Below are 25,844 nucleotides of genomic sequence, written 5' to 3' on the forward strand. Positions count from 1 at the left end.
AACCAGTCATATAAAATACCATAAAGTGTATGAATGAATAAATTTTATGTAAGAATTTATATCTAGATTTACTAAAGAAACTAGACGCAGGAGTGACTGTGTGGTAAGTAGCTTGCTTACCAACCACATGGTTTCGGGTTCAGTCCCACTATGTGGCACCTTGGGCAAGTGTCTTCTACTATAGCCTCGGGCCGACCAAAGCCTTGTGAGTGGATTTGGTTGACGGAAACTGAAAGAAGCCCATCATGTATGTATGTATGTATATATATATATATATATATATATATATATATATATATATATATATATAGTTAGGCATAGGAGTGGCTGTGTGGTAAGTAGCTTGCTAACGAACCACATGGTTTCGGGTTCAGTCCCACTGCATGGCACCTTGGGCAAGTGTCTTCTACTATAGCCTTGGGCCGACCAAAGCCTTGTAAGTGGATTTGGTAGATGGAAACTGAAAGAAGCCTGTCGTATATATGTATATATATATATCATCATCATCATTTAACGTCCGCTTTCCATGCTAGCATGGGTTGGACGATTTGACTGAGGACTGGTGCAACCGGATGGCTACACCAGGCTCCAATCTAATTTGGCAGAGTTTCTACAGCTGGATGCCCTTCCTAACGCCAACCACTCAGAGTGTAGTGGGTGCTTTTACGTGTCACCCACACGAAAACGGCCACGCTCGAAATGGTGTCTTTTATGTGCCACCCGCACAAGAGCCAGTCCAGGGGCCCTGGCAACGATCTCACTTGGCTTGCCGGGTCTTCTCACGCACAGCACATTTCCAAAGGTCTCAGTCAGTAGTCATCGCCTCGGTGAGGCCCAATGTCCGAAGGTCTTGCCTCACCACCTCAGCCCAGGTCTTCCTGGGCCTACCTCTTCCACGGGTTCCCTCAACTGTTAGGGAGTGGCACTTTTTCACGCAGCTATCCTCATTCATTCTCACCACATGTCCAAACCAGCGCAATCGTCTCTCTTGCACACCACTACTGATGCTTCATATGTTCAGCTTTTCTCTCAAGATACTTACACTCTGACGGGTATGCACATTTACATTACACATCCAGCGGAGCATACTGGCTTCATTCCTTGCGAGCTTACGCATGTCCTCAGCAGTTACAGCCCATGTTTCACTGCCATGTAGCATGGCTGTTCGTACACATGCATCATACAGTCTGCCTTTTACTCTGAGTGAGAGTCCCTTTGTCGCCAGCAGGGGTAAGAGCTCTCTAAACTTGGCCCAGGCTATTCTTATTCTAGCAGTTACACTTTCAGTGCACCCACCCCCACTACTAACTTGGTCACCCAGATAGCGGAAGCTATCGACTACCTCTAGTTTTTCTCCCTGGAATGAGATAGAAGTTGTTTCCTGTTTGTTTACAGTGTTTATTGCACCTGAACATCTGCCACATACAAAGACTAACTTTGTAGTTAATCTGCCTTTGATATTGCTGCAACTCTTATGTGTCCATAGCTTGCACCGGGTGTGTGTGTATATGTTTGTGTGTCTGTATTTGTCCCCTAACATCTCTTGACAACTGCTGTTGGTGTGTTTACGCCCCCATAACTTAGTGGTTTGGCAAAGGAGGCCGATAGAATAAGTACTAGGCTTACAAAAAATAAGTCCTGAGGTTGATTTGTTCAACTAAAGGTGGTGCTCCAGCATGGCTGCATTCAAATGACTGAACCAAAAAAAAAAAGATACCATGTGAGTTGTGAGCCAGACTTCCTATGCATCCATGGGTATTTAAGCAATGTGCTTGTGGACAGTTGATGGGTTGGTTGTGATGCTGACGAAAGAGCAATAACTCTTGAAATTTGCATTTACACCCATTACTGATGTTTTCTATCTTCAATCACATTGTTTACATAGACGTAATTTGCAGTGCTGGCTCTGTGGGAAATCTATAGGTGTAGTTGTGGTTGTGTGGTAATAAGTTTGCTTCTCAACTGCTTGGGTCTGGGTTCAGTCCCACTGCGAGACAATTTGGAAAATATCTTCTACTATAGCCTTGGGCTAACCAAAGCCTTGTGAGTGGATTCGGTAGATGGAAACTGAAAGAAGCCCATTGTGTCCATTTGTCTCCTACCACCACTTGACAACAGATGTTGGTGTGTTTACATCCTTGAATTTAGCTGTTCAGCAAAAGAGACCAATAGAATAAGTACTAGGCTTGAAAGGAGAAATTCATCAAGGCCCCAGCATGGCCACAGTCTAACAATGGAAAAAAGTGAAACAAAAGATAAACTTAAAAATAAATTCACTGCTCTGCTAACACAAGATAAGACACAATATTGACTTGTAAACCTTTAATATACTTGGTAGTATTTTGTTGTAAAATGAAATACTGTGCCTTTATTAGTGCTATATAGAGTGCAGGCAGGGCCATGTGGTTAAGAAATTTGCTTTGCAACCAGATGGTTTTGAGTTTGGTTTTACAGCATGGCACCATGAATGTCTTCTGCTATGGCCCTAGGTTGACCTTGAAAAGCGTTTCTTTCAAAGTTTGTTTATGCAGGCCTGCTATGCAGCATCTAGCCAATCAATATTGTCTCTGCTATGGAAAGAAAGGAAAAAACAAAATGAGAAGAAAAAGCTAGCTAAATGTATTGAAATTTGTAAATGAATAAATTCATGAGAAGAATTCTAATATTGTGGTTGCTTTTGCTTTTTTTTTTTTTTTCTAGAGAAATGAGATTTGAGTTAAACTTCTAGAAGAGTTTACTTTCTACATTAGCTATGAAGTGTATAATGTTTGGTAATGTGTTTGTTTATTCTGTAATTGTGTTTACAATATTCTATAAACACCTGTTTATAAAATTACTTTGTAATGTCTGACCAGTTATGTAAGTTCAGGAAAGATAAATGGATTATGAATTAATTGAATTAATAATCTGTCAATTCATAATTTGATTCATGGGGTTATTTCCCTGTTGTAGATATCAGACTGCGGTGAAGCACCTTGTTTGTTATGTTGGACATTAGTAGAATATCCTATTCTGTTAGCACTAAATGGCTGATAAATTATCTTGTGGAAATAAAATAGCCAAAATAAAGACTTACAATATTTAATCTGGAAATAAGGAATGGCAAGTAATCTGTAATGTAATGAGTAATGTGGTTAGCCAACAAGCAATAGGTATGTGGTTTGATTACCATCAGTGGGTTTATTGCTCTACCCTGTCTCAAATTGCTGTCTATCATACATGAGAGATGAAAATCAAGTGAATAATTTTATCTCAGTTGAAATATGTTTTCTATTCATTATTTTCAATATTTTAGTATGGAATAGATTTTGTTGAAGCAATTAAATTTACATTAAATGTTTTACTGTTACTAATGACTAAACAACGAGAAAGGAGTGGAACCTGTCACTAAACTATGGAGGCGGCATTTCAGCATCTCAATCTCATAGTTATGTGTGAGTGTTTGTTTTCTTGTGCATATAAATGTCTTTGTGTGTTTGCTACTTGGGTTATTCAAATAAAATTGCTGGAAGAAAGTGTTTTTTTTCTTTTTTTTTCCTTTTGTTAATTTCAGACTTAGATTCCTTTGTTAATAACATTATATATGTTTTTTTTTTAATTCATCCTCCCACTACATGATTATTTACTGTCCCTTGGGCTTTAGATAAGGCTCCCTATAATTGTCCTTTATGGTGATGTCACATGAAACAGCTACTGCAAACAAGTGCAGTATATCAATATCTTCCACCTGCACAGCTTGAGACAAATCCTGGATATCAAATGAACTGAGTTGCCAACATTGAGGCTCTGGCTTGTGTCCAAATACACAGCCTTCTCATCTTACTTTAAACAATCAGTCTTCCACTGGCTGGGTCACTTACACTGCATGTCATAAAAGAATATCAAAAGATCTGCCGTATGGTGAACCAGCCTCTGACAAGTGAAGACAATTTCAAAGATGACATGAAGTCCTTTACATGAATGTTGAAAGGTGGGAGGATACAAAAGGGATCATTCCCACTGGAAGCTGGAACTGGGCAAGGGTATAAACGGACAAGAGAAGAGGCTGATGAAAAAAGGCAAAATCAATGGATAAACTTCACCAGGACAAGACTGACAAAATAGTGCCTTCAAATGCAGTGGATTATAAGAGGACCTGTCACTTACATGTAAGTTTCTACAATCAAAGCAAGACATTGCAGATTCATGGTTTCATGATACTAACAGGCATCTCCAATATCCTTATGTCTATATTACTTATGTCTTTATCATTTTTTTCTTAAATGACCAAAAAATTGCCATTAGGAAGGAAATCTAGCCATGAAACACTGCTTCAAAAACTGTCCAAAATGGTAAAGATGACTACTTAATTATTTGGCATTGGCAAGAGATGCATGCTATGAAACACTGATTTGGTTACAAAATTAGATACGTGCATCTCTTCAATTTATGCAAACAGTAAATAAATACATAAATAAATACATACATACAAAAATAAAGCCGAATAAAGACACTATAAACAACTGCTTAATCTAAAATTGGAATCCTATTTTGTACTTCGTTCTGGCATCATTTTATAAGTTTGGGCTAATTGCTGTTAAGAACCATCTTATCTTGTTTATTTGATCTCATTGCAATGTTGTTGTTGTTATTGTAGTTGCCACTCCTCCAAAAGAAGTTTAGTGTTGCAATTTGATTTGAAGTGGCATAATGGTTTCAACTGGAATTGACTTGAAAGATTTGAAACTTCTACAGAGAAACTTCTCCATGCGGACTGTTGCCTCCAGCAAATATAGCAGAACAATTTGCATTCCATTCAGAATACGGTTCTACATTGATATCAATGTTCTACTAGAACCATCTCATTGCAGACACTTGTTGCTTTTATATCTCTCTCTCAAAACTTTTGCACAACAGTGCAATATGTACTTGAGGAATAAGAGATGTTAATCTGGTTTTATTTATACATTCTGTTTGCTATTTGTAGGAGTGTGGGGGGAAGATTATATAACACCTGGAAATGGCAATGTTGTTTTGTGCTCTAAAAAAGAAACAATTACAAAACCAGTGATATAATATGAAGGTAATATTTTGCATCTCTAATTTATTTACATTTTTAGCCTAAATGTAATTTCTATTTTAGAGAACATCTGGCCCATTTGTCAGGCTTCCAGCCAACTGGTGATTAGATTAAGAGTGCTAAATATTTTGTTAGAAAAATTAAGAAATTTACCTACATACAATCCCCACTTTAGAGAACTATGTGTAGCCGGTTTATTAGGGTTCTAGCTGACAGTCCAATCACCATTTTCTTTGTCCTTTATCTTTTCACTTTTAGCTTTTCTTCCATTTCTCTTCCATTTTGCTTCTTATCTCTCTCCTTTCTGTTATCCTTTTTTTCACTCTTTTCTTTCTTCTTCCCTCTTCTATCAAACACATTGTATGTGTTTGTGTGTCACACAAACACTGGCACAGGCATGGCTGTGTGGTTAAGAAATTTGCTTCCCAGCCACATGGTTTCAGGTTCAGTTCCATTGTGCGACACCTTGGGCAAGTGTCTTCTTTATAGTCCTGGTCCAACCAAATTCTTGTGAATAGATGTGATGGGCAGAAAAGAAGCCCATCGTATGTGTGTATGTTTATGTCTCCTTGTTTAGACATTGCATGATAGCTGCAAGTGAATGTTACCATTATACATGCAGTGCCATTCATTTCCAATATTCTGTGTAAATATTTCTGGCCATGGGGAAATATTACGTTGCTTGGAAACAGATGATGGTTGGCAACAGACATCTGGCCATACTGTTGCCTCAATAAACTCTGTCCAATCCATACATGGGAAAGTGGACATTAAAATTATGATGTTGTGTGTGTGTGTGTGTGTGTGTGTGTGTGTGTGTGTGAGAAACAAGTAAAAGATAAAAAATATGCAGTCGTTTTATACCTATTTTATATATTGTCTGAGTCAGACAGGTCATGATGGTCTGGGTCATTTCTTATTCAAAGTGACTTCTTCCTGGATGTATCATTTATACATTCTATTTTTGATATGGCTTCTATGGCTAGATACCTTTAACACCAACAACTTTACAGAGTGTACTGAGTACATTTCATCCTGGTACTTGTACGAGAGAGGTTGTCATGTCTTTGCTAATCAATGACTCTTATATCTTTCTTATCCTCCTTCTCCAGATTGTCTTTAGGTCTGTCTAGCTTTTACTTTAAAGTCACTAATCATTGGCATATGTTGAATGGTACATTCTTCATCAGAGGAAGACTTAACTTTTCCTACTGTCTGTCTATCTTATTTCCTGGTGAATACAAAGTTTAGCTAGATCCCATGTTTGCTTGATTAGTTGGCTGGCTGGCTTCCTGAAGTTCATGTTGCAAATGATGAATTCAGTTACATAACAGGAACCTTGACTTGTTCTCTGTACCACATAACCATAGCCTTCATGTATGCCAGAGAAGCCGACATAGTAGTGTTTGTGTTCATTTAAATCACCAGCCTTGATAACGAGGTTGTTGCAGAAGGCTATTATAAAAGCAGTTCTTTTCATTTGCCAGCCCTGTTTGTGGTGCATCTGAGGAGGTAACTGTTATTATTGGTTTACCTGTGACTAATCTAAGCTTAATTAATCTATTACATATGTATGTAGGAACATACATATGTGAGCATGCATGTATGCGTATATTTGCATTGTATATACACATGTATACATTTGCACATGACCAATGTCTATACATATAGATATATACAGATAGGCACAGACATGGCTACATGGTAAGAAGTTTACTTCCCAACCGCATGCTTCTTGGTTCAGTCCTACTGTGTGGCTCCTTGAGGTAGTGTCTTCAGACCCAAGTTGACCAAAGCCTTGTGTGTGGATTTGGTGGATGGAAATGGAAAGAAACCAAGTGTGTGTGTGTATTACCTCAACTACTTTATCCATTTCTCTGCTAACAATATGCCAATGTCGTCACTCCTCCTATCTGAAAACTTCATCTTTGCTCTCTAGGCTGAAACTTCCCTCCAATTTTGTCCCTTGAACACAACACACTTTTTTTCCCCTGACTTTCATTGTTCCAATGTTAATTGTGGCAGCCCTAAAGTTTTAAACTTGACAGGAAGTGGTCTGTGCCCAGTGGTGAATGGGTAGATTTATATTGGTTTTCTACATCTGAAATAAAGCTTGTGCAGTCATTTCTCATAACCAGGTGGGGTGTCCCCCAATTCAATTCATCTTTTATTCCTTTACTTTCCACTGAATTTCTACAAATAATTATTAACACCAAGATGCAAAATATGGCTGTGTGGTGAAGAAGTTCACTTTTCAACTATGAGGTTTAGGGTTCAGTCCCACAGCCTGGTATTTTGGGTAATTATCTTCCAATATAGCTCAAGACTTAGTGAAGGAATTTTCTAGACACAAACTGACCAAATCACGTGTGTTTGTGTGTGAATGTTTACAAAACTATGAGCTACAAGTACGAGCACTGACGTCACTGTTTGTGACGCATCATTATTTGTGGTTGGGCTGCAACCAATGCAGTTTGTTGATGATTTCTTATCAACAAATTATCTGTAAATTTCTTGCTCTCCACTTCCTCTGAAATAAAAGAAATTCCTTATTTGAAAGACAAGTACAGGTTGCATCTGGCCATAAAAATCACATCTCAAATTTTCTCATCAAAACCATACTAGCGTGGAAACACATTAAATGAAATACAAAGATAGTTGGTGGCAGTCTTTATTGCTTTTTTTTTTTTTTTAAGTGGTAATGATTGAAACAATCTATGCTTCCTTGGCCTTATAAAAAGCAACGTTGTTGCTCATGACACCAGCAAACTTTTGACACCGTGAAATGCAGCAGGGCCTCTCAGATAATTGTACACCAAAATTTACTTTCATCTTTCATCAAAAGTTTTCCATCAGACAATTCCATCACTTAGAGAAGTAAAACATGCCCTCACATATCTACTGCCTCTGTAGCAAATGACAAAGAAATACAGGAGAGGTTCAATCATCTCAATACCTGTCCACTCACTCAGTCCAAACCTCTGCATCACCTCACTTATTCTCATCACCCACAATGTCCCCTAAAAGCATGACCCAACACATCTTTGCCATTATCTCTCTATCACTCTCTTTATCTTACTGTCTAACTCACTCTCCTTTCATTCTCAACTGGGTTATCCATGTATCTACTGTACAACAAGATACTTATCTCTGTCCCTTTATACCCTTAATCTCTCATTTAGCACAAAGCCACACCCCACTCAGTACTATTCCCCACTCTCTGTTGAGGTTCTTTTGTTTTACAAGATACTTGGTAACCCTGATGGTGCTGGTACCATGTAAAAAAACACACAGTACACTGTAAAGTGGTCAGCATTAAAAAGTGCATCCTGCTGTAGAAACCAGGCCAAAGTAGATGACTGGAATATGGTGTGACTCCTGACCTTGCTAGTTCTTGTCAAACCACCCAACCCATGCCAGCATGGAAAATGGATGTTAAATGATGATTTTTTTTTTTCTTTTTCTTTCTGCATTTTCAGTATGATAAAATAAGTCAACCTATTAACAGAGGCAGAATTATCTATCAGACTAATTACAGCAGACATTAAAAATGAAGCTCAGCATATTTAGGCTCTAAACTTCATTAGGCAGATATGTATTTAGCATAGGGCCATGGATTGGCTCCCATGCCGGTAACACTTGAAAAGCACCATTCGAGCTTACTTATTTCTGTCATCATTTTTACCCTTTTCCAATGAGTTGTAGTGCACCTGAGCATTGTATGCCAAAGCTCATTATCATAAAAACATCGATTTTCTCCAAGTTCTCCAGGCCCAGAAATCAGCTGTTGTAATTTAACCCTAGCTCAGCACTGATTAAATCCCTCAATAATCAAAATATAGTCCAGATATGGTCATTGTATTTTTCTTTCTTTCCATTTTTTCACTTTCAGATTCAGTAATATTTTCGACCACATTACCCCAAAGTGTTAACTTCTTATAAGAATTTTTGATTTGGCTGCTATTTCTAGCAGGCCGAATGACCAGGTAGAAGTTCTGGTCATGGATTTTATGTCCTAGATATTATCGACATCATTGTACCAACAACAGATGTTATGTTGTTATTGCTGCTGCTGTTCCTTCATGAATAACTATTTTAAACATTAGGTTTACAATCAATACTGGTTTGCAGATATGAAATCTTTATTTATCTGACAATATGTACTGCAGTTTGTGATTATGGTGATAACATAGTGCTTAAGGAATGAAATAAAAAGAAGTTTATAATAAAAATGAAAACTGCTAATTATAGGTTTTGTTTTTTTCTAAATTGAGAAAAATGAAGTGGTTAGTTTTGACATGAATCTTTTGCAGATGTTTTATTTTAAAGCTGCTTGTTAGAATATAGTTTTGCAGATAGTTTTTATTCTTCTTTGATGAATAGCTGTGAGACTTAGAAGTTAGCGCCATAACTGTAATTTCAAGTTCAGTTCCACAGTGTGACATGAACAAAATAATCAGTTAAAAATTACATAAAACCAATTATGAGCAACATTTTTATCAACAAAGTTCCTCGTGCAAATATCTTCTGCTATAGCCTTGGGCTGACTAATACCCTGTGACAGAGTCTGGCAATCAGAAACTCTCTGGAGCTTGTTTAATATGTGTGTGTGTGTGTGTGTGTGTGAGAGAGAGAGGGAGAGAGAGAACTTTAAGTTAGTTAAAATAGGTTTGACATATTTCAACTTTTAAAAGCCAAATTCATTGCAGTTACTGTCGAGAAAAACATATTCTAATAAACCTAAAATTCATTTATTCCCAATCGCTGCTTGATGCTGATGATGTTGTATATATATATATTTACACATTTTCTTTGCCATGCTTGCATGGGTCAGACGGAGTTAATTTGAGGCAGATTTTCTTTGGTTGGATGCTCTTCCTGATACCAACTCTCACGTTTCTAGGCAAGGTAATACTTTCCCATGCTCAGACATGTTTCTGCAGAGAAGTGGAAGTGTATGGCACTTTTTGCATGATAGTGACACATATAACTATCATGTGATGTCAAGACAAAGAGGCATGTGCGCACACACACACACACACACACACACACACACACACACACACACACACACACACACACACACACACACACACACACACACACACACACACACACACACACACACACACACACACACACACACACACACACACACACACACACACACACACACACACACACACACACACACACACACACACACACACACACACACACACACACACACACACACACACACACACACACACACACACACACACACACACACACACACACACACACACACACACACACACACACACACACACACACAACTAGCTTCTTTCAGTTTCTCTGCCAAATCTACTCACAGTTTTTTTTTGTTTTTGTTTAGAATGTTTGAGAGATTACTTATTGATATATTAACGTGTGTCTGTGTGTGCAACATGTTTACAGAATAAGACAGGCCGTCATGAGAACAAAGTGTATGTATGTATAGGCATGGATGTATGTGTGTGTGTGTGTTAAGTACATGTAAGAATAGCAATGAAGGAGAAAGTGAGTCTATAATGAGAAGTTAGACAAATGTTCATAGACACATGAATGAGAAATATCAGTTCATAGCCACAACTTCTTGATACAATCTTTCAATCACTGTGTACAATTGACTATGATGCAGAGCTGGTTGTGGTACATGTTGTATGAAGTTGTGGCTGTAATGCTGCTGCCTGGGTCACTTGTACAGGTGTTCTTGCAAGTTGCATATTCGCTGTTAACCATGGTGAAGTAATTCACAAACAGTGCTATGTTGGAGTCTGTGTAGTGTTGCTTGAGCTGTGTATGTAGAGCTGATGTTGACGATATTTAGAAGATGATGGTGGCAATGAAGATGGAGGTACACAATGCTGTTGGATGGGTTGTATGGCATTGCTGCTGGAACTGGCTGTGTCTTGGGTGGTCAGTGGCTAGACCTTAAAAGGTCTGGAACCAAAGACCCACTCACATGTCTTTGGCTGACCCAGAGCTATTGTAGAAAACACTTGGCCGAGATGCAGTGTATTGGGATTGAAGCTAGAATCATTTTGCTGGAAAGTGAACTTCAAAACTACACAGTTATGTCTGCCCCATTCCTAAATGAGAAAATATAATTTTGAAGCAGTTGCTCTGCAACAAATTGCTCATAATATTGTTCTGCAATCAATATGGATTTCAAAATCTTCTTTTTGGTGACATATTCTCATAGTTGTGGTCTATTAAATATTTTAACTGGATCTAGCATGCAATTATTTTGGATAAATATATTACATCATAGTCTATATATTTAGAAAATATTCTTAGTTTATAAATAACATAAAAAATATAAGTTAGACAGGAATTCTATAAAATGTGTCTAAATAAGCACCTCATATCTACACATCTTAAGGTAGCTTCATTACCGGTGTTTCATCATCAACATCTGCTTTCCATGCTGGCATGGGTTGGACAGTTTGACTGAGAATTGGCAAGCTGGGAGACTGCAACAGGCTCCAATCTGATCTGGCAATGTTTCTAGAGCTGGATGCCCTTCCTAATGCCAACCACTCCGAGAGTCTAGTGGGTGCTTTTTACATGCCACTGGCATAGGAGCCAGTCAGGAGGTACTGGCACTGGCCTCGCTCAAATGGTACTTTTTACATGCCACTGACATGGGAGCCAGTCAGGCGGCACTAGCATCAGCCATGCTCAAATGGTGCTTTTTACGTGCCACCAGCAAGGGTGCCATCAAGCAGCACTGGCATTGGCCATGCTTGAATCGTGCTTTTGCAATATGTAAGACAATCTTTTTAAACTTTTTGACATCAATCAGCCAGAGACTACTCCTGCTATGACACATGCTTCCTGTTTTAAAGAGATGTAAATTAAAACATTCCATCAAAACTTCATGTTATCTTCCAAATGCCTGCTTAATAATGAGTTATTTTACTGAATTGTTCATTAATTTCAAAATTAATTGAGATGAAGGTAGTTTATTTCAGCAGAAATAATAGTAAAAAAAGAGTTAAAACTTTCTTCTCACTTACATTAACTTGCATGTTCCTCAGGTTTCTGAAATTACTCTGATCATTTTCATTCATTCATTCTTAAAGCTTAACTCACTCCTACAGTAATAACACCATCTGCTACTTTTCTCTTCAGTTTTACTCAAAACACTAATTTACTTATTGTCATAGCATCACCAGGGTTGCCACACATGTTTTGCAGTAGAGTTGCAACAACATAATCAGTAGTATTTTGATTTTGGAGTTGCTAAATATAATTAGCTTGAAACAGAAATGCATTATTACTCTTCTATCTCTATGAATGTGTGTGTGTGTGTGTGTGTGTGTGTGTGTGTGTGTGCGCGTGTGCGTGTGTGTGTGTGTGTGTGTACATACATACATACATATATGTATATATATATATATACACACACACATACACACACACACAAACACATACATACAGGCACAGACATGGCTATGCAGTAAGAAGCTTGCTTCCCCACCACATGATTCTTGGTTCAATTCCACTGCATGGCACCTTGAGCAAGTGTCTTTTATGCCTCACACTAACCAAAGCCTTGTGAGTGGATTTGGTAGACAGAAACTGCGGCGAGCTGGCAGAAACGTTAACATGCCGGGCGAAATGCTTACCAGTATTTCATCTGTTGCTACATTCTGAGTTCAAATTCCGCTGAGATCAACTTTACCTTTACACGTACCACACACACATACACACATTCTCAAATTGTTTGTCTTCCATGTACTGAAAACTGCATCTTGAGCATTTCAAGACCCATTTAGCTTATTTTCAATTTTATCTCCAAGTAGTCACAACTAAGATGACATTTCACTATTCTATGTCAGGAATCTTGATCCTTACTTAGATTTGATAGATTCTGAGTTTCATATTGTGGCTTTGCCAATAGCATGAACCTAGATGAGTGGTCTTTTGCTCTCCATTAGAGTGCAGATATCTCTATAATATAACATCTAGTATGGCCTGTTATTCTACCCCCACATTGAACAACAACAGTAGAGGTGGGTGGATTGAATCTATAAATCTCCTCTTTGGTCTTATGCTCATTTGAGATGTTTTGACCCCTCATGAAAAGCCTTGTGAACTTACCAAGGTGATTTTGAAGCTCTTTCATAGTCCAGGTTCACAAATATAGCTTTATCTGAAATGGTATGTCTAGTCTGAGCTACAAATATCACACAGTTTGCAAGAAATAGCAGTCAAATTTCTCTTCCTATACTAGTCTTTGTAAAGACACTAGAGTATCCAAGTAGTCTTAGATATATTAGATAAATCAGAAAATAGATGGTCATGCTTGGATTGATTTTGATTATAAGTCTCTTTAGTCAAGGTTGACCTAGAGTTAAGCAACAGCCATATCTACATCCACCTTGTCATCGTCATTTCTGAACCATAGGTCTGTTCATAGCACTGGCACTTATTTGGTTTCTGTAATATCTAAAAATTAGACTAAGTTGCCCATCTGTTGCAAATTTGTTACTCAATCTCTGTTCTGCACCAACAGAATGTAAACTCAAAGCTGCAAGCCACCAAAAGCTGTTATTTTAAACATTTTTGAACATTCAGTCAGTTTGTCATACCATGTTCAAGCTACTTCTTATTTGGTGAAGAGACTGTGTATAGACTGGAACAGTGTGTGCTAAATGTAATAATCAAGTAAAACTAGACAATACTCTGATAAAGTAAATGCTCTATATTTAAATGACAGAATTATGTTTATAAATAGTACAATAGACAGATGCATGTATTATAAAATGTACTAACAGCTCATCTTGAATATAAATATCTGTTTTTATGATTGCTTCCTTACTGTTGCATAAGTAGATAGAAGCATCTCTATCACGACCCTAAAAAATCCTTTAACTTCAAAATCATTACATTAATTGTCTATAATTAATGAACATAAAGCAACTCTTTTTGATGTTACTTTTGCTTGAAATAATAATAATAATAATAATAATAATAATAATAATAATATCTTTGCACAGTTCTACTTGTTGGCTAACTGTCAGCTATGTTCATGCATTCTACTTTAACCAATTTAGTTTTACATGAGGTTAAATTACTGAAGAAATGGATCCTGTTAGTATTCATAAGATGAAATGGTATTTACATGAATATGGTATTTGTTAAAGTTAAAAAAAATTATGGCATTAATCTTAAACTAAGAATTGCAGTTAGTATTTTAGTTTTTCTCATCAAGGTGACGAATTGGCAGTCTTTGGAGCATTAGTTAGAATGCTTTATGGAATGTTTTGTGTTCAGTTCAAATCTTGCTGTGGTTAATTTTGCCTTTCATTCTTCCAGGGTTAGTAAAAAAGAAAAAGAAAAAAAAGGAACAATCTAAGGTGGCTTGCTGTATTTGTTCTGGCTTTTGATATTCTGAGTTCAAATCCTACCATGGCCTACTTGGATGGTAGATGTAATGTCACCTGATTTAAAACCAACACCCAACATTTTTGATTCTGTTTTTGTGGAATCTCCTTTGTTAGAAGTATTTAAGTCAGGCCTCCAGTTCAAGAATATCTTTCCCCTAAGCTTTAGAGAGCCTGTAATGAGACATGGGCACTGTCTCTTCCTCTGACTAAAATATAAAAAAAAGAATGGAGTGCTCCAGCAGAGCCGCAGTCAAATGCTGAAACAAGTAAAAGAATAATCTTTTCTACTCTAGGCTCAAAATTTTGGGGGAGGGGGCCAGTCGATTAGATCGACCCCAGTATGCAACTGGTACTTAATTTATCGACCCCAAAAGGATGAAAGGCAAAGTTGACCTTGGCGGAATTTGAACTCAGCGTATTTCGTCTGTCTTTATGTTCTAAGCGTTTTGCCTGGTGTGCTAACGTTTCTGCCAGCTCACCTCCTTAAAAGTAAAAGAATAATAGAGATATAAAGAAGGTAGTGGAAATATGGCTCTTTCAATCAGTACTGATCCTTCTATTCCTCTGGGGATTAGAGATAGCTGTGAAGATAAAGTATTGAAATGTTTAGTTTTGAATTGATTTCTGTTTCTGGTATTTTAATGTGTTTCTGGGAATGACATGCACAATTCTTCAGTTTTGGTTCAATCAGCTGTTTATGGATACCAGATGGTTATCTGAAATAGGGATATCTCTGATATCCATTTTGTCAACAAAAAGTGACATCAGTACCAGCCATAGACTGGTGTCCTATCCAAGATTGGAATTCAACTTTCTATGAACAAATATGACAATTTGCAGTTTATATTTGCAATATTCCAAAAATATTTACTGGTTAGGGTGAGGTAGATCTTTTGACAATAAATAAGTTAATTGATCAAACAAATCAAATTTTGGCTTCTTATAATTTATTTTGAAGAAATAATCATTGTGTTGTATATAACTCTACTTTTTGGTTCAATTTATTAAAAAAAAAAAAATCAGTTAATACAACTGGGTAAGAAATGTCTGCCAAAACATTAAATTTAACTTCTGTTTACTACTTAGCCTAAATAATTGCTTACTTGAAGGCAACTGGGAAACCAGACCAGTGTATCTTCTCGAATACAGAAACAAATATACAGATATATTATTTCAAGAAAACATCATCATTGCTGTTTTAACATCTACATTTCTATGCTTGCATAGATCTGACGGAATTCACCGAGGCAGGTTTTCTAAAGTTAGATACCTTCCATTGCCAACCCTTACTTGATTCCAAGTGAGGTAATATTTCCGCATGGCTAGACATGTTTCCATGAAAGACTCCATTTGACTAACTGATGCTCATTTATAACTATCCCATGTTGTCAAGGCACACACACACACACACACACACTTTTAATTTCTGTCCACCATATCCATTTACAAGGTTTTAGTCTGCCAAGGGCTGTAGTAGACACTTGATGAAGGTGTGATGCTGTGAGATTGTTTCCAAGCCATGTGGTCTTGGGTTCAAATTTTTTAACTACACAGTATTGCCTTGCATAAACCATTGCTTGCAACAATGTTTTTACAAAATATTTTTCTTTTTCTAATTATTACATTCTTTTCTGTAAGTTTATACATAACCTATAAGTTCTCTAAGTTTAAATATAGTCTATTATCATTCCAAGTCTTATCGTATCTAAGTTTGTCTGTGAAACCTGCAAAGTGCTGATCATTGGTGTTGTTATTTTAGAACAGAGAAAAGTAGTAAGTAGTATTTATTGTACATCATCATCCTCATTTAACATCCGTTTTCCATGCTGGCATGGGTTGGACATTTTGATAGGAGGCGGCAAGCCAGAGGGCTGCACCAGGTTCCAGTTGTCTGTTTTGACATGGTTTCTATGGCTGGATGCCCTTCCTAATGCTAACCACTTTATATTGTGTAGTGGGTGCTTTTTATGTGACGCCAGCACTGTAACACCCAGCAAAAATATTATTGTGTAGAAATTGAAGTCAAAACTCCCTCAAGTAACCCTTGTTTTAAAGGAAGGAAAGATGCATTGAGTAATACATCTTGGATGTATTTACTCAATAGATTGTTGTGACTAAAATTCCTTTGACTTTAGATCTGCTTGATCAGAATCGACTTGTGGATAAATGAAAACAGATGCAATTTTTAGTTATTCCACCTTGCTCTCCAAGTTGGGTTTGAATTTACCTTCATCACTCTTTGGTCCATAAAATATCTTTTTGTCATTTCTTTCAAATTTGTGTCCTTGTGAAAAATCATTGCAGACTTGTAGCCTTGGTCAGTTCTGCTCAGTAAATATAGCAAAAAGATTACTTACTGATCAAATGTGATTGTTAAATTCAATACCTTTTCTATACACAGAAATAAGACTTGCTTCATGTCAACTGGTTTTGACTCGGCTCACCAGGTTTTATATGAAGGTGCATGGCCTAGTGGTGAGGATGTTATACTCAAAATCATAAGATCATGGGTTCACTTTCTAGTCCAGGTGGTACATTGTGTTCTTGAGGAAAACACTTCATTTCATTCTTGCTCCAGTTCACTTACCTGCAAATGAGTTGCAGCAGTAACTGGGAAGTTAATTCTGTGAAGGACTGGTGTCACATTCAGATGTGTGTAGGGTGAATCTTGTAATCTCATTCACTTACATGACCTGGAAACCCAGTTAAGATTCAGTTTTAAGAGTTCTATGACTCATGATACACTTAAGCCTAAGTAAGTTTCCAAGTTTATATTGTGAGAAAATACTCGTCTTAAGATTTTGTCCTTAGATCCTGTGATCTTCAGTTTAAATTCACTTATAGTTTTAGTTACAATTTAATTACAAGGAGACAAAGAAAAAGAAAAGAAAGGAATAGGATTAAGCGACAGAAGATGGTGGCAAGGGAGCAAAAGGTGCACACTCCAGAATAAATGGCATGTTCAGTTGTACTCCATGGACGTGACTGCAATAGCGCTGTTAAGGAGAATGGTCAGTGACACTCAATGCAGCAGTCTCTGTACCTCACAGGGCTCATTTCTCATTTGTTTAGGGAAATTTGACTGCTGTATTCAGCAGATCAAGCTTCATTGTAGAAAACTTGATATTATAAGCCATTGTAAGTGCTCCAGTTTTCAGGGCAATGTTTGTGTGGACAGGAAAATGGAAACCCCAAACTTCTGATATTTATATATTTTTTCTGCCATAAAATTCACTGGCAGTAAACGTTTATATGTATACATGGCTAGACACCAAGAAATATCTTGAAATTATTTTTCCTGTCTTCTAAATTTTATTTTCCTTCTACGTTTTTGTCTGCAATATGAAATTTTTTTATTTTTATTTAAATGTTGTATCAGAAATTTATTTATATTTCATTATCTCAATTTACTCACAGTGTGCCAAGACACTTCAAATGATTCATCTTAATTAAATGACGGTACCTACATATGAGGTATCAAAAGTTGTACTATTTCTGAAGAAAATTAAGTAAATCTTTACTGAACATCAGTTACATCTTGTTTTAACATTTGTGTTTGAATTTTCTCAATTTTTTTTTTTATATTGTCATAATAAATTTTACACCTGTTTTATATGTTGGCATGAGTATTTGTAGAATTTGTTTTCTCTATAATGTATTTTGTTAATGTTTTGATAGCTTGATCTTCTAAACTGTCTAATTATCTTGAATAAATTATTTATACTATCCTGTAACCTGCTGTATTTATTTTTGGATGCTATCTTGAAGATTTTGTCTTCATGTAGAGATTCTAAGATGTAAAATGACTTAGTCAGGCCTATGGGAGGATTTTAGCTCAATATTACACGCCTAATGACTCAGTCATCAATTATACATGGCAGATTTCATCAGCTCATACTAGTGTATATGTTCCTGCATGCATGCACACAAATATGTACTCTCCATGTACATAAATCCAGGTATGCAAACATGCAACAAATTTATACATGTGTGTGTGTGTGTGTGTGTGTGTATATATATACATATAATGTACAAGTGTACATTATATATATATGCACATGAGCATACATTTATGTTATGTATGTACATATATGTATTCATGAACCCCTATGCACATGAATAATGTCTATACATATAGACACAAGCATGGCTGTGTGGTAGAAAGTTTACTTCCCAACCACATGGTTCTGAGTTTGATCCTACTGCATGGCATCTTAGTCAAGTGCCTTCCACTGTAGTCCTGAGCTAACCAAAGTCTGGTGAGTGGATTTGGTGGATGGAAATGGAAAGAAGTGTGTGTGTGTATGTGTGTATTTGTCCCTCAACACCATTTGACAACCAGTGTTTTTTATGTCCCTGTAACTTTGCAGTTCAGTGTAAGAGACTGATAGAATAATTACCAGGCTTAAGAATACTGAGTATTAGTGTTGATTCGTTTGATTAAACCCCTCGAAGGCAGTGCCATAGTATGGCTGCAGTTCAATGAGTGAAACAAATAAAAAGATTAGATACATGTCCATATGGCACATCATACATAAACATTTATGTTGCAAGTATGTACAAATATGTACCTTTGTTTATATGCATATATATATGCAGAAGCATAGATGTTCATGTGTATGAAAATGTGCATTGTCATATATATGTACAACTCATGTTCTCACATATGCTCATGAATGCACATTCACTAAGATGCATTTGTGTGCACTGCTTCATAAAAATAGCTCCACTATGCACATGTCTCTACTGCAATAATATTGTATCTAGAATTTCATTTGTGATTGCTATAAGGCTGTCACTAACCTACCTACATTATGTATAGAAATAATGCATTTATAAATCTCTCAGAAAGATTTATGCAGTAGAGATACGATGAAGTTAGTTGTATGCTGTCAACTTAATGTGACAGTCCCCTGAAGGGAATAATACTACTGTTGGTTAGACCTAGGAAGCTGCACTGCTTCCTGTCGGCCTTGACACATTTCTTGTGTCCTTATGTTTACAAGGGGGAGACAAGCACCTCCACCCAGCTAAGCCTGCATCCAGAGACATGTTTCAGAGATTCAGAAACATGTATGTTTATATATATTCAATCAACTTGCTAGAAACAAGAACCAAATCTCTTTCAAATTACACTCTGTTATTTTAAAGGATACACTAGATATTGTGGTTCCTGATATATGAAAAAACAAGATAGTCATGTTTGGATCATCTTTGAAGAGGAATTTACTTGATCAGAGTTGACTTAGGTTTGAATAATGCTGCCAAGTGGAATGTACTTTTGTTACATTTCTTAATGTTTATCTATGTCAAAATTAAGTTTTCTTTTACACCTGTAGAAAAGATTGCAGCCACTTAGTCCGGTTTTGTTTTTCTTTCCTTATTTTCTGTAATCAGTCCTAATCCATTCACCCCAGCTTAGTTAAATATAATGATGATGATTTGGCTAATAAGCCACAAAAGCTCCAAGACAGACAGACAGACAACATAAAAGGTCAAAATACAAACATAGTGGTGATGGTGGGGTTTGATGTGTAAAGAAAAAAAAAAAGGTAACAAAAGTAAGTAATAACAAATTTCCAACAAAAATATTGTCCAATAGGGGGTGGAGAAAGCTGCAAGACTAATTAACTCTATAAAAGCCCTCGATCACCCTGACCACCAAGGACAAGTACCCTCTCTCACCTGTAGGTGCCATTTTCTGGCACCTACAGGTGCCTACTCAGAGTAGATAATTTTCCAATTTTGGATAGTCTGTTAGATTTTCCTTGCATTTTACCAATGGTTCCTTTATTGATCCCTTGAAGATGAAAGGTAAAGTCCTCCCTAGTGGAGTAATTAATATTAAGGTATTTATAAAATAATTTCTTGCATTGAGAAACAAGATCATGAATTTAGAAGCATGTCATGTAATCATTTGATCAGTATATGACTGGTCCTTCTTTTTATCACATACCCTCCCTCCACTTGGTTTGATATGGCCTGAGAAAATAAAGAGATGTAATTAAATACCACAAGGTATTTAATACTTTTTGTTGCTGCTGCTCATACCACATCAACACCTTAGTATCAGGAATAGTAATAATCCTTTCTAATATAGGCACAAGGCCTGAAATTTTGTGGGGAAGGGGCTAGTTGATTGGATCCAGTACTCAACTGGTACTTAATAGGTTGACTCCAAAAGGATGAAAGGCAAAGTCAACTTTGGTGGAATTTGAACTCTGAACACAAAGACAGGTGAAAGCATTTTGTATGGCCTGCTAACAGTTCAGTGAGCTCACCACCTTAAATAATTCTTTCTACTATAGGCACAAAGCCTGAAAGTTTTGCAGGACGGGGCTTGTTGATTACATCAACCCCAATGCTTATCTGGTGCTCATCGATCACAGCAGCATTTGAACCCTGAACATAGCACAGTAATAATTCTGCCAGCTTGTCATTTTAATTATAATTATGGTTTCATATTTTGGCATCAAGGGCAGCAATGTTTGACAGTTGTATGCCTGTTACATGAACCTCTGTGTTCAATCAGTACCTATTTTATCAGCTTTGAAAGGATGAAAGACAAAGTTGATCTTGGCTGCATTTGAATTAAGAATGTAGAGTCAGAAGAAATACCACTAAGCATTTTGTCTGGCATGGAAGCAATTTTGTAAGCCTGGTTTATATACATCAGCACAAGCCCCCACTTCATGCACATACAGGAGGAGGAGCAAAGTTAGTTAATTTCCAGTATGTTACCAAGACTAATTCCTCCACTTCTGGAAGGATAAAGTCCTAAGTCATCCCAGACAAGATTTGAACACAAAAAGATATAGTCAAATATAGCAAAGCATTTTCTCTAACACTTGGCCAATACTGCTGCCTACTCTGCCTTAGGATTGTTTGTACGAGGATGATCATTATCATCAATAACAAAGTTTCTTTAAATTCTTACTTATCTCTTCTCTGTCAAATTTCTAGTACAAGGTAAGAAATTCTGTGAAGGAAAGAGAAGTTAATTTTTTGGACCCCACCTCCTGTCCAAGATTCTTTGAAAGTATGAAAGACAAAAGTTGACCTTGGAAGTATTTGAACTCACAACATAAAGAGCCAAAACAAAACACAAATCATTTTCTCTGATGTTTTAACAATTCTGCTATTGCTTTTAAAAGTCTTAATTATTATTTTAAGGTTATTTTAGAAGGAAATTGTTAGCTGAAGTAGATTTACTGTTATATATAGAACAGGAGCAAAAAGGAAATATTTACATGGTTGATTGACCTGCTTGACATAGTAGCCAAACTTCCTAAATCACACCCTAATGTGTTTCAAAAAGGAAAGGAGGCATTAGAAAATGTAACCCTAAATATATCTAAGACAGGATGGTCACAGCTGGAATCAGATTGTAGGCCTGCTTCATCAAGACAACTAGTACATATTTTATAGCCTATCAACTGATAGTAAATAAATGAAAGGTAGTTTATCTTTGGCAGGATTTGAACTTTGAATATAGCAAATTAGAACTGTACACCATTCTAAGACATTTAGATCAACACTATGATTTTACACTTAGTCACTTCCTTCTGAGATAATAATAGCAATAAAAATGATGGCGATGATAATTGTAATAGAAATAATGGGATTAATTGCTTACTCGTGATGTAATTGACCAGTTTTAATGCTCTCTTTATAGTTGCTAACTTGAGTCCTTATGGTAGTTTGACCTTGCTATATCAATCAAGCCTTTCTTCAATGTATAAAATTAGATGTGTATGTGTGTGTGTGTGTGTGTGTGTGTGTGTAGTCATTGTTTTAACATTTACTATTCTATGCTTTCATGGGTCAGACAGAATTTGTTGAGGTAGATGTGTAACCCTCACCTGTTTCCAAGCAATGTAAAAGTGTATAAACCTATCAAACAATAAATCAGCTTGGACTAGGTTTACAAACCCCTTGTTTACAAAAGTCATGCAACATGTTAGAAGGCCCATGCATGCTTTTGTGATTGATTGTAAGTATACAACACTGCCTGTGTTTGATAGAAAGGATGTGTGTGTGTGAAAGCGTATTGTTCTGCGGTTAGCATGTCAGGCTCACAATCAGGACATAGTGAGTTCTATTCCCAGACTAGGTTGTGTTGTATTCTTGAGCAAGACACTTTATTTCATGTTGCTTCAGTTCACCCAACTGTAGAAATGAGTTGTGACATCACTGCTGCCAAGTTGTATCAGCCTTTGCCTTTCCCTTGGATAACATCGGAGGCATGAAGATGGGTGGCTGGTATGCATAGGTGATTGCTGGTCTTCCATAAACAATTTTGTCTGGACTTGTGCTTCAGAGGATAATTTTCTAGGTGCAATCCCATGGTCATTCATGACCGAAGGGGTCTTTACCATATATATACATATATATATATATATATATATATATATGTGTGTGTATATATATATATATATATATATATATATATATATATATATGAAATAAATGGATCTCTTGCAGTTTTGATGATGAAGATTGTTGCTTGCACATCTTTACCCGACCACACTTCCTCAATTATATTACCTGGGCTCAAGTACAGATCTTAGGTTATTGCTTCCTCTCTCTACTTATGGCATACAAGGCACTCACCCCTCTGCTATGATGAAAAACCTGCCCTTCACACTTAGTGATTTGTAGGTGAGTTGATGTCCCTTAGTCCTGTCTCACTGAGAACTTGACAACCTCTTTATGCTGGTGCCACAAAAATACACCAAGGCTAGAAATTTGGGAGGAGGGAAACAGGGGATTATATCACCTGCCCTCCGCTCAGCTAAAAGGAAAGATGAAAGGCAAAATTAACCTCAGTGGAATTTGAACTCAAAATGTAATAGTTCAAATTATGCTGTGCTCAACTTTGCCTTTCAACAATGATGTAAGTGATGGTTAAAATTAATTAAAACAAATGAGTAGAGAAAGCATAGGGCTGTCAGGTCCCATTAGCCCCGTCTTTCTGAGGACTTATAAAGCTCTCTAGTGCCGGTACTATGAGATAATATGCCATTCACACTTTGTAAAGTGATTAGTGAGAAGAATGGCATCCGGCCTTAGAAACAACACCAATATAATATAGACTAGCACCAGTGTATGTAACTGCTCCTAATTGAAAGTTGAAATAAATTGATGGTAATGATGATAATAATGAGGTATGTATAAAATTAGGATGTGTTTGTTTATTGAAACAATAGACCATAGGCTGGATAAAAGAATCATAAACTAGTTGATAGTAAATTTAAATTCATTAAAATCTTTGTTGACAAATGAATTGTTTTGTTATGTAGAAAACTTTGAAAAAACATTAGTTTGAATACTGAAATGTGTTTATTTACAGAAATTAAGAACTATAAAGATGAATAATAGGCAAAAAAGGACAAAAAAGATGAAGTGAAATCTAATATAAATGTATTTTAGAAGAAACAAAATAACGACAGATATATTTGAAAACTGAATATGAGAAATAACTCAAGTGTGTTACATCTGTTAGCAACCCAAATATTAACACATGCACATGTATACACATGCACACATACACACGCACACAATCTGACTTCATGATGTATCTAGGACTATATTATTTTTTGTGTGGCTTTGATTGGTACTAAATGACAAATGAAATATCTCATTTACAGCATAATTAGAATGTAATATTCATATATTAATTTATCTCACCTTAAATTTGTTTTTTCTATTATAGCTCATCGGAAAGTAATTTCATAATAGAATGGAAACTTACTATGCTACAATTCTTCACCAGTTAAGATGTGAACAAATACTTGAAGCAACAGGGAATTACACAGTTAGTTTGCAAGCACTTTGCCCACTTAATGGTGAAATTGTTCATATTTATTAACACTTGGAAATAATATATACGATTCCAACTTTCTCTTTCTTTTTGCGGATAAAAACAATTATTACTTTATTTTGGTAAGTAAGTTATACAATATTCTATTTGGCTCTAATTGAAATTGTTTTGAAGTTGTACTTCTTTTGATTTGTAATTTTGACTAGTGGAGTAGAATATCTGTCACTAGGCAGTCGCAGATCTACACAGGACAGACTTTGCTGATAATATGGAATAGTATATCATTTTGAACAGAACTTGAAGTAGGTAAAGCTATAAATAATAGCATGTAGAATATTGGGTTTTTAAAAATAAAAAAACACAAAAAAAAACCATGAGTTGTAAAAGGTCAGTTGCCTAGAGTTTTGTTAAAAATGACTCTTCAAATCTCTAAGTTTCTAAATTCTTATATTGTAAAAAAACATATTTCAGAGATATATTTGTCTAGCAAGTGATTTGATCTAAGATTATGTGTTGAAACTAAAGCAATTTCAGTGTGATAGACTCATCAACGATTCAAAAAGTGTTAACTGAACTTGAATATTATTTGGTGTTAAAATTTTCATTGCACCATCAGCAACCTGGTCACTGACTCAGTTACACTAAGTTGCAGTAGAATTGTATCACTGACCAGGTCACAGTTCATGCAATGAAAATTTTGGAACCAAATAGTGTTTATATAAAGTTGTCTTTATGTACTTTTGAATGGCCATCATGTGTCTTACATGTTGTAATGTATATCATAATATTGTGAAAGTATAACAAAAATTAGTATAATGATAAATGTGTGTTTTAAATAATTATTATGATTATCATGATGCAAGATGTTATTTTTAATGAAAGAATTCACACAAAACACTGATTCTTTAGAATCTCTTCCTTACTCATGTCTTCATTGTAGATGTTGACTTGCACTTACATACTGGTACTTTTATTGACTTCATGGGGGAAACAATTATTATAGCAGTGTATTTGCAAAATTATTAGAACATCATATAAAATGCTTGTTGCATTTAGTTGTAGACCTTTATGTACTGGGTTCAAACTTCACCCAAAGTCAATTTGGCCTTTTGTAAATACAGGGATCAATAAAATAAGATATGTTAAAATACTGGGGTGAAAATAGCCATTTGTTTATCATACTTAATGCTTATTGACTGGCATAACTGCAGCCTGTGTCAGAGATTAAATCTCTTGTGGACATTCTGTTTAAAAACACAATGTGTATCAAATGAAGATAAAATTGTCCTGGTGATGCTGAAGAACACCAAATGCAATTCAGCCTTTTTAGGTTTCATTAGTGATGATGTTTCTCATATCACTGTTTCACTGTTTCTGATATCAGAGGTAACAAATCTCATTTAGGCATGTGGCTCTGAGTACATATTACTGAGAAAGCCCCAAAAAGACTGAAATGCATCTGGCATTTTTACTAGCCACTGCTAGAATGTTTTTTTTTTTTTTTGTTTTTTGTCTCCCTCTGGATACATATTGTGTTTTTAAA

General features: G+C 36.1%; 1 protein-coding gene across 2 annotated transcripts in view; it reads left to right on the plus strand.

The window, feature by feature from the left end:
* The window catches only part of LOC106873486 (uncharacterized), a 132,464-nt gene that overhangs the window by 28,557 nt on the left and 78,063 nt on the right, over positions 1-25,844 (plus strand). For both annotated transcript variants that reach the window (XM_052965619.2, XM_052965620.2), the window contains exon 2: positions 24,194-24,423. The gene's annotated coding sequence lies outside the window, so the exon portion shown is untranslated. The remainder of the gene's footprint in view (positions 1-24,193; positions 24,424-25,844) is intronic.

This window comes from Octopus bimaculoides, chromosome 2 (assembly GCF_046866305.1).
Source record: "Octopus bimaculoides isolate indiv1 chromosome 2, ASM4686630v1, whole genome shotgun sequence".
NCBI lineage: Eukaryota > Metazoa > Mollusca > Cephalopoda > Octopoda > Octopodidae > Octopus > Octopus bimaculoides.